Source organism: Tupaia chinensis, unplaced genomic scaffold (genome assembly GCF_000334495.1).
Source record: "Tupaia chinensis unplaced genomic scaffold, TupChi_1.0 Scaffold145519_1, whole genome shotgun sequence".
Taxonomy (NCBI): Eukaryota; Metazoa; Chordata; class Mammalia; order Scandentia; family Tupaiidae; genus Tupaia; species Tupaia belangeri.
The window spans coordinates 1,096,139-1,104,592 of NW_006205376.1; the positions used below are offsets into that span (position 1 = coordinate 1,096,139).

At 40.8% G+C, this 8,454-nt stretch overlaps 1 protein-coding gene across 3 annotated transcripts in view; it reads left to right on the top strand.

The window, feature by feature from the left end:
• BICD1 (BICD cargo adaptor 1) overlaps positions 1-8,454 on the top strand; it is a 286,923-nt gene that overhangs the window by 249,329 nt on the left and 29,140 nt on the right. The gene's annotated exons all lie outside the window — the stretch shown is intronic.

An 8,454-nucleotide genomic window follows, 5' to 3' on the forward strand; every position in this document is an offset into this window, starting at 1 on the left:
TTCACTTTTCCTGTCACTGTCTCTCTCCTCTCCAGTGAGTGTATGTGCCCTATGATAAAATCCTTAAAAAGGGGGAAGGTCAGTTTGTACAAGGGCCATGAGCTTGGGGCCAGAACCTTGGGTAGGACTTGGAAGTGACTAGAAGTGTCCCCAGCCCTGGAAATGGAGGGTCCACATTAGTGAGAGCAGACTTTATTCCACGGGCATAGCTAACGGATTTAAGGATAGGATCAGATTTTCATTCCATAAGCCACCTGCTAGCAAAATAGAAAATGGATTAGATGAGGGTGACACCTGACATAAGGATGCCTCTATAGAGAATAATGAAATAGGCAGTTGAGTGGTGGTGGGGGTGGGGGTAAGAACTGTGAGGACTGACATGTGTACACATGTCATGCACAGTGAGATTCGCAGGTTAGGGAAGCCCAGCCACAGGTGAACTCCAGCGTGTGCTCTCTGCACGCAGTCTGCTCTCACTTTGCTCCTTCGTCCTCCTAGATCTGTGAATGGAAGGAGCTCAGTGATGCTATTTGAACTGACTTCCTGAACTGATAGCCTCAGTATGTTTCTTTAAAGCTTATTTATTTCTTTTCATGAGAGAGAGAGAGACTGAGAGAAAGGGCTCTCCTCAGTGGGGTCTCACCCTCCTGTGATCCTCTCCCAGCTTCCAGTCAACCCAAGATCTGAACCCAGGCTTCCCATATGGCTCCAGGATCACACAGCAATGGTCCATCAACTGCCTAACCATGACAGGGCCAAGTATTTTCTTTTTATAAATTATATTTCTTCCCATCGAGGTCTTCCTATGTATGTGGAATCCACTTTCATATGTCCCTCTACTTTCTTTTCCTTCAGGATTCGATTCTTGAACTAGTAGGAATTAACCATAGTCTCTTGACACCAGTAATCTTTCTTTTTTTAAGTTTATATTATTAAGAGCGAGAGAATTGGGCACCCTTGCTAGCATCTCATCACACCCTGGTCACCTGCCTCGACCCCGGCCTTCTGGCTAGCCAGGACCGTGGGTACGTGTGCATGCCCAGTGCATTTGAGGTCAATCTGAACTGCAGAATTCCACGTGGCTCTAGCGTAGCAGAGTGGCACTCTACCGTCTGTACGGGCCAAAGCCTACAGTCTTTTATTTTTTTTTTTTTCCTTCTTGAAGAATTATTTATTTAATTTTATTTGCTATGATTATTATTAATGTTTTTAATTTAACCAAAGAGAGGAAAGGTGAGAAAGCAAGCAACCAGGTCCGGGACTCAAACTGCAGTCAGCCATGTGGGAGACCAGTGTTGTAACCACTATTCCACTTAATCTTTTAAGTTTGTATTTTCTTTTCTTTTTTTTTTTAATTTTTGTCATAGGGCACGTGGGCTCACCAGAGAGATAAGACTGGGGTAGGGGGAATTAAAAATCACACCTCTCCCAGGGGAAATAGCCACTCTGCAATCCTTTCTCCTCCATTTTCTTCTTGGGATTATGGGCATGCACACACATGCACCTTGCGTATTTCTCAAACCACTGGTTCTAGGACTTGAACTGTGCAGTCGGCTATGTGGGTTCTAGTGCCTTAATCATCATTGCCACCTGCTGGCCCCAACTTTGTACTTTCTTATAATATGGTTTCCAGAGTTCTTCCCTGTGGAGGAAAGTTTGGGTGTTTCCTGACGCTAGAACATACTGTCTTTGGTTTGAAATCTGCCAAAACAGAAGTTAATTCAAAAATCTTAATTCACAAAATTATCAGCCAATGTCAAAAAGTATATATTTTTGTCTTGCCCTTGTATAGTATGGAGCTAGAAATTGGTTATTTCCAAATTTTAGTAAATGACCCATGCTGTAAGATTTTTTTACTTTTTCTTTCCTTTCTTTGTCTTTTTTATTGCCAGAGGGCATACACTTCCCAGAGAGAGAAAGAAAGAGAGACAACACCCCCCCCCCCTAGCGGAGCATGGTCATTCTTCCTCCATTTTTTATTTTATTTATTTTAATTTGACCAGAGAGGTACAGAGTGAGAGAGAGGGAAAGTGAGAAAGCAAGCCGCCAGGTCCAGGACTCAAACCATGGTTGGCCATGTGAGAGTCCAGTGTCTTTAACCACCACACCATCTGCCGGCCCCCTTTCCTCCATTTTTTCATCCCATTAGGATTTGGGGCACACCTGCACAAGTACTGGGCATGTTTTTCAAGTAGCTGTGGTGGGGACTCTATTACAGTGGGATCTGGTTCCCTAACTGCTGTGTACAGGACTGGCCCAAGTCTTTTTTTCTTTTTTTAAGAACTATTTTATTTCATTTTATTCTCCCCTGCCCTCCCCCCGTCCCCCAAATATGATCAGAGAGCACAAGTGAGAAAGTAAGTCACCAGGTCCAGGACTCGAATCATGGTTGGCCATGTGGGAATGCAGAGTCCCCACACCATCTGCCGGCCCCTAGCCCAAGTTTTTTCTTTTTTAGTAATTGTTTTCTGTTTTTCCATCCCCAAATTTCTGTTTATTTCTTTCGGTATTTCTTCAAGTGGTAGTTCTACTTTTATAGGGGATCTTTTAGTATAGAATAATCTTTGTTGGAATGTGCAATTTTAAGGACGTTTTCTGAGAGGCGTTGTCTCCTCATTATATTTTGTCTGTCACTATAATGACAGTCACATCATTGGAAACTGAGAAATGTAAGAATTCATCTCATTTTCTTCTCAAAAGTTCTATATCTGTTTTGCTTAGATAAATACCAGTATCCTCAAATTTAGCTGAATGTTTTGATTTTCTTCCAGATAACAAGTTTGCCATAAAAATAATGGGGAATTCTAAGGTTTTCCCTTCTTTCATATTTTCTCTTGCTAAATGTTTAAGCAAGGTTAGTTTTGCCACTAGATACATAAATGTGCAAGTATTGAGTAGCTTTTTTGGATGCCCTGTCTCCACTAAGTAGAATTAGCTGCTGTCTCCTCTTAGTCCCACAGCAGACAACGTAGTCTGAGTTCGCCCTGAAACTTGACTTCTCTATGAGCCTGTAAGTCCTTGTGTGCAGGAACTTTGTCCAACTGGTCTTTGGATCCCCAGGATCCTGCACAGATCTGGCACATAATGGGCCTTCCATTTGGTGGAAAATTGGTAATCGGTCCAAATTTTCTACTGCATCTCTTGTGGTTTGTCATCTATACGTGCAGTTCTTTCGATGTATAGATATCTTAGAGGAAAAATTGAGGACTCTATATAGCACAGAGTGGAAGCTTTTCTTATTTTTCTTTTCTTTTCTTTTTTGTATTTTTAAAGATAATTTTTAAGCAATTTTTAAATAGGTGGTAATGGTTCAAAATTGCAAAATGGGGCCAGCAGGTGGCATGGTGATTGAGGAGCTGGACTCCCCCATAGACAACCACTGCTTGAGTTCCAGACCTCACGGCTTGAAAATCTTTGTGTGTGTGTATGTGTGTGTGCCAAAAATCCCAAGAGGAGAACAGAAAAGGAAATGCGATGTGGCCATACCCCCTGGGGGGTGATTTCTCACTTTCCCTTGCACTGTCTTTCTCTGTCTCTGTCGAGCGCGCACCCTATAACAAAAACAGGGACCAGTAAGTGATGTAATGGTTACATTGCAGGACTCCCATGTAGTCACCCATGGTTCTAGTCCCAGACCCAGTGGCTTGAAACTCACATTGAGCGCATGTGCATGCATGGCCAAAATCACGAGAGGAGAATGGAGGAGAAGGGATCACCAGTGGCCATTCCCCCTGGAGGGTGATTTATTGCTTACTGTCTCTCTGTCTCTTTCTGTCTCTGCGGTGAGTGCATGCACCATATAGCAAAGTCGCTCTATTTTAAAAAAGGTCACAAAAGAGTGCATAATAGAAAGCAGACCTCTGCCATAGCTGTGCCCACCAACTTTTCATGTTCTTCCAGAAATATTCTATACATGCCCAGCAGATTCATGTAAGTATATACATATGCTAATAAATACATGCATCTTATATATGTATTGACAACATTGGCACAACCACAAACATTGTTATGCATGCTGTTTTCTTCACTTACCATATCCTGGCTCATAGTTTATATCAATTCATATTTCTATTTTATGTTCTTTAATGAAATAGAGAGAGGGAGAGGGCTGGAAAGATAGAAAGGAAGGTATTTTTGGACAGGGTTTCACCATGCTGTGATCGTCTGGGCCCAACCTCCCAGGTAGCTGGGATTATAGGTAGGTGCTCCCATGCCCAACCTGTTCAGGTAGGACCAGGAACTGAACCCAGGCCACCCCTGTGGCCTAGTCTCATGCAGTGGCACCTTACGACTTGCACCGATGCAACTAGGTCTCTTTGTTTATTTTTAATCAGAAGTAGTTACAGAAGAGAAGGAAAATGTTTTTTCCCTCCCTTCCTTCTTCCCTTCCTTCCTTTCTTTTTGCCAGAGGGCATGTGCACTTGCCCAGAGTAGAGTGGGGAGCCAAAAAGCACCTCCAGTGGAGAATGGTCATGCTTCAATCCCTTCTCCTCCGTTTCTCCCTCTTGTTGGGATTATGGGCACACACGCGCACACACATGGGCCCAGTGTTTCTTCAGCCACTGGGTCCGAGACTTAAGCCACACAGTTGGCCGTGTTGGATCCTGTCACCTTGACCACCACGCCACCAGCTGACTCACCAGTCACGTTTTAAATTCTCAATAGCCACATTCGACCTGGCTACTATATTGCACGAGTATAATTCTAGACTTCCTTACTTACCAATGGGTTTAACTACATATAATTTCTGCGTTGACATACAAATTTTAATCACTTGCATTTGATTTTTAAATAATATTTAAGCTGGCACATGTTGTTTTTATTTTGGGGGTCTAGCTTTTGTTTAAGGAATTATTTATTTATTTATTTATTTATTTATTTATTTATTTGGAGCGGTTTTTGCTTGTGCGCTCGCCAGACAGACAGAGAGAGACATAGAGACAGAAAGCGAGAAATCATCCCCCAGGGGGAATGGTCATGCCGCAATCCCTTCTCCTCCATTCTCCTCTCGGGATCTTGGGCGTGCGCACACACGTGCCCGGCGTGAGTTTTTAAGCCACCAGGTCCGGGACGCGAACCGCGGTTGACTACTTGGGAGTCCACCTACATAGCCATTATGCTAACTGCTGGTTCCTTAATTTTATTATTATTATTATTCAATTCACTAGACAGAGAGAGAGGGGAAGTGAGAAAGCAAGCTGCCAGGTCTGGGACTTGAACTGCGGTCAACCGTGTGGGAGTCCAGCACCCTAACCATCATACCAACAGCTGGCCCCTATTGTTTTTCTTTTAAACTGAAATATTAGACATAAATGTGTAATGTTTCACATTGGTTTTGCTTTTTCTCTGATAGCAGTGTTCTTTTAAAGAGATATATATTAATCGGTGACTGGCAGGTGGCATGGTGGTTAAGGGCGCTAGACTCCCATGTGGCCAACTGCGGTTCAAGTCCTGTACCTGGCGGCTTTCTTTCTTTCTCTCTTCCTCTCTCTCCCATTCTGTCCTCTCTGGTAAAATTTTAATAAAATAAATAAAGAATAAAACAGAGAGATATACTAAATTTAAACAAAAAACCCCCATGAAGCTATATACACATACACACACACACATATATATGTATATGTGATTATATACTTATGTATATATGTGTGTATATATGTGGGGTTTTTTGTTTATTTTGGCATTTTTAAAATTAGTGTAATCAAGTTGCAGAAAGCGCATATTTCTCATTTTAAGCAGGAAGTCTTAGGAAGATGTTTGAAATGTAGGCCAGCCAATGGCATCGTGGTTAAGGCAGCTGGATTCCACATGGCTGACTACATGGATCAAGTCCTGGTGCAGGGGCTTAAAAAGCATCCCAGGTGTGTGTGTGTGTGTGCCCCAACTCCCAAAAGGAGGGGGAAAGTGGAGGAGAAGGAATTGCATCGTGACCATCCCCCATGGGGACGCTTTCTCACTTTCTCTCTCCCTGTCTTGCTCTGGTAAGTGCATATACCCTCTGGTAAAAAATATTTTTTAATTAAAAAGTTAAAAAAAGAAAAAAGAGAGAAAAAGAAAATACTTAAAATGCATCTTGTCAGTTTTAAATGGCTGAATTTATGGATGCTATATATAGACTGAAAGTACATCAGACTCGTTCAAGGTGAGTTCTATGCGTTTTCCTTCTTCCCAAAAGAAAAGAGGAACAATACCAAATGAACCCTCCCATGCCACAAATTGGAACCACTCAACAAGTAACACTGTGACTAATGGTGCATCTGATGGCTATGGTTTTATCGGTATTTTATTTTGCTCTATCTCCATTTTTGTTTACTGCTCTCTCCTCTGTTCAGTAGTCCTGTCCAGGACTTGCATTTTCTTAAAAGATTCCATGATTCCATATTCAAAACATGGGCATTCCTTTTTTTTTTTTTTAAGAGTTGAAAATATCTCTATTTACAGATGACATGATGGCATACTTAGAAGGTTTTCATGAAAACCTTTTTTTTTTGGAGAGGTTTTTGCTATAGGACACATGTGCTCACCAGAAAGACAGAGAGAGACAGAGAGATAGAAAGTGAGAAATCACACCCCCCCTCGGGGGGGGATGGCCACACTACAATCCCGTCTCGTCCATTCTCCACTCAGGATCTTGGGCATGCACGCACATGCGCCTGGTGTGAGATTAAATGACCGGGTCTGGGACTCGAACTGCAGTCAACTCCATGGGAGTTCAGTGACATAGCCATTATGCTAACTGCTGGTCCCGAAAAACCTTCTTGAAGTAATAATGAATACAGTAAAATGTCAGGATACAAAATCAACATCCAAAAACCTATAGCATTTCTATACACGAACAACAAGTTGAATGAGGTAGATATGAAGAAAGGAATCCCTCTTACCATAGCCACAAAATGTATAAGATACCTAGGGATCAACCTAACTAAGGAAGTCAAAGACTTTTACAAAGAAAACTATGAAAATCTTTAAAAAGATATTGAAAATGACACAAAAAAGTGGAAGGACATCCCATGTTCCTGGATTGAAAGAATCAATTTCATTCTACCCAAATCTACATATTTAATGCATTTCCAATCAAAATACCAGAGACATTCTTTTTAAATTAATTAATTTTAATTTACATTTTATCACATGTCTTTACAGTTTACATTTCTTTTTGTTTGTTTTCAAAGAAGTTTTTGCTGTGGGGCACTGCGCTCACCAGAAAGACAGAGAGAGACAGAGAGACAGAAAGCAAGAAATCACCCCCCAGTGGGGATGGCCACACCACAATCCCTTCTCCTTCATTCTCCTTTCGGGATCTTGGGCACGCACGCACACGCACCCAGCTTGAGTTTAAGCCACCAGGTCCGGGACTTGAACTGCAGTCAACTATATGGGAGGGAGTCCAGTGACATAGCCATTACACCAACTGCTGATTCCCAGTTTACATTTCTTTTTCCAACACAAAAACCATGCATGTCAGTCAAGAAAGGATATTACTATTTACATTATCATTAGCAAATAACTTCTCATTTTTTGTCACTTAAGCATACTTTTACCCATTGTTTTCCTTCCCTTTTCTCCTCCCTCCCTTCCATACTAATTCCCCCCCCACACACATTTTATTGATTTACAGAAGATCTTAAAAGTATGGACAAAGCTAGCATCTAGTGACAAGTACACTGTAATTTTTCTTCTGAAACAATTTTTTTCCCTCTCTCCATTCACCCTTTTACTAAAGAGAGGTATAAACTAACTTATTTGCAAAAAAAAAAATGAGGTTAATCTCAATTTGGTCTGTTATTTTCACAAAGCCCCATAAGAATTCAATTTCTGATGCAAGGCAACAGTTACTATTGTATTATTGAACTTACACAAATAACCATTCTGCTACAAAATAAGAATGCTCACAAATATTTTCCACATGCAAAGGGATCAGGAAGGGAGAAAAGTGTTTCAAATTTTAAAATTCTTTTTTAACAAATTGCTGAACCCAGCAACTCAAAAGAAAACAAAAATCCTTACACCTAGAAGACAAAGCATAGAAGAAAATCAGTACCGTTTTAGGAAAAAGTCATAGAATTCTATTTAACTAGTTCAGTCTCCTGTCATCTTTTCTGTTGAATTTGCAGTGTTACTGTGGTCTGACCTTTCCACTAACATTCAATGTTATTATTGCTATCTCAGAACTTGCCCTACCATTAAGTTGGCCTTTCTCTTAAAACATGAGCATTCTACACAAAGTGGGCTATGATAAAAGGATCAAATTCTGTAATGACTAAAGGGATTGGCTTGAAAATCAACTCCACAACACAGACATACATCGTAGATTAGATGGTATTTTTCAATCTAGGTTGATCATTTTCGTATTCTATAATTTTAAAGCCTTTAAATTTTATTAAAATTGTATTAAACCCATGGAAATTGAATTTTTTCTTATTTAAATCCTCAAGGAAAAAACTATAGTCTTTC